Source organism: Trachypithecus francoisi, unplaced genomic scaffold (assembly GCF_009764315.1).
Source record: "Trachypithecus francoisi isolate TF-2019V2 unplaced genomic scaffold, Tfra_2.0 Lachesis_group6, whole genome shotgun sequence".
Classification (NCBI taxonomy): domain Eukaryota; kingdom Metazoa; phylum Chordata; class Mammalia; order Primates; family Cercopithecidae; genus Trachypithecus; species Trachypithecus francoisi.
This window is the reverse complement of record NW_022681471.1, coordinates 24859544-24862007: the sequence shown is the minus strand read 5'-3', so window position 1 is coordinate 24862007 and position 2464 is coordinate 24859544.

Sequence of the window (2464 nt, the reverse complement as noted above, 5' to 3'; positions counted from 1 at the left end):
TGGGACACCGTCTCCTAGGTTTGAGCAGAAGTGGAAGACGACAGTCTCGACCGCTAAGCTGATTCTGTACAGAAAGCACATGCAGAAACCTCTGCCTGTTCATATCACCCCCCTTCTCCCACGGTCTCCCCTGAAAACCTGCCAGCCAAGACCTTCCTTTAATTCGCATTCCTCTTTAATGCACATAGTGCAGTAATTCTGCGCTACAGAGTGCCACCAAACCCACACGCGTGCATTTTTCCCTTTCTGCTATATTGCTGGTCACGTATATCTCTTTATTGGCGAATTTCCCCGTTGTCCTTCCCTTTTTCAGCAGTTTTCTTGATCCATACAACCTTGTCTCGGGTTTTCATTTGCTCTTGTTTATGGCTTTTTTTTTTTTTTTTTTTTTTTGCCAGTGTTCTTAAAAGCCCTTCCGTGGTTTCATTCAATCTTTTTTTTTTTTTTTTTTTTTTTTTTTGAGAGCGGAGTCTCGCTGTGTCGCCCAGGCTGGAGTGCAGTGGCGCGGTCTTGGCTCACTGCAAGCTCCGCCTCCCGGGTTCCCGCCATTCTCCCGCCTCAGCCTCCGAGTAGCTGGGACTACAGGCGCCCGCCACCGCGCCCGGCTAGTTTTTTGTATTTTTTAGTAGAGACGGGGTTTCACCGTGTTAGCCAGGATGGTCTCGATCTCCTGACCTCGTGATCCACCCGCCTCGGCCTCCCAAAGTGCTGGGATTACAGGCTTGAGCCACCGCGCCCGGCTCATTCAATCTTTATTAAACGTAAACCAATCAAAACCCAGTAGCGCTTTTTCACACTGTTTCATAAAGCGGGGAATTGCTCACACTTCGTTATGGTCATGACTTTTGTAAAACTGTCCGCAAGAAGTAGGTTCAACCGACCCCATCCCAGTTTTCACAACAAAGATTGACGTGGGTATTTAAGAACTCTCAAAATACCTGTTCGCCGTCACACTTGATCATCTCTATGGTATCCCACGTTAACTGTTTAAGGAACGCAGTAGATTCATATACACTGACTGGGCAATTGTCCTACCTACATGATCATGTAAAAAAAGACAAAACTGAGCATCAAGGAAACTGAAGGAGATGGTGTGGAGCATGGCTGATCGGTAGTCCACTTTTCCACCTGCTGTCAAACACAATTAAATAATTTTTTAGAGAAAGGGTCTCACTCTGTTGCCCAGACTGCAGTGCAGTGGTGTGGTCATAGCTCATGGCAGCCTTGAACTCTTGGGCTCAAGCGATCCTCCTGCCTCAGGCTCTGGAGTAGCTAGGACAACAGATGGGGCTACAAATTCTATATCCATGAATACACCTTTTAAGGATGAAATGGAAATAAAGATATTTTCAGATAAAAGAAGATTAAGAGAATTTGCGAATAACAGATCCACGCTTAAAGAATGGCAGAAGGAAGTTTCCTAAACAGAAATAACAGAAAGATGATGGCACTTCAGGAAGGAAAAAGAACAATTGGAAAGAGTAAATACAGGGGTAGATATAATAGATCATCCTCCTCATGAGTTTTTAAAATGATGTTTGATGGTTGAAGCAGAAACTATTATGTCATCTGATGTGAGGCTTAGTATATATAGAGGAAATACTTAAAACATTTGTATTAAACATGAGGCAGGTAAATAAACCTAAATGGAAGTAAGATTTCTACAACTTACTGGAAATGGTTTAAAATATCCATGGTAGTAGAATGTGATGTTAATATGTATATTGTAATTCCTATTGATATGGTTTGGCTCTGTGTCCCCACCCAAATCTCACCTTGAATTGTAATCCCCATAATCCTCACAGGTCAAGGGCCAGACCAGGTGGAGGTGATTCAATTATGGAGACAGTTTCCCCCATGCTGTTCTTGTGTTTATGAGTGAGTCTCAGAAGAGCTGATGGTTTTATAAGTGTCGGTCTCTGGCATTTCCCCTACTTGCACTCACTCCGTCCTGCCACCCTGTTAAGAAGGTGCCTGCTTCTCTTTTGCCTTCTGCCATGATTGAAAGTTTCCTGAGGCCTCCCCAGCCATGTGGAACTGTGAGTCAATTAAACCTCTTTCCTTTATAAATTACCCAGTCTCTGGTATTTCTTCATAGCAGCATGAGAATGAACTAATACACCTACAGTAACCACTGAAGTAACTATACGAAGACATATATTTTTAAAAAACACTATGGATAAATCAAAATGAAGTTCTAAAGAACTTTCAAGTAACCCAAAGGAAGGTAATATATGGAAACAGAAGAACAAGAAGCAAAATTAACAAAGAAAAAACATATAATAATATGTCACACTGAAGTCCTAATATATCAATAATTAATGTACATGTAAGTGGTCTAAGCATACCAATCAAAAGACAGAGATAGGTAGAATGGATATAAAACAAAAACCATGACTCAAGTATATCCTATTTATAAGAAACTCACTTCAAATGTTCTTAATTTTAAAGATTTACTCATTCT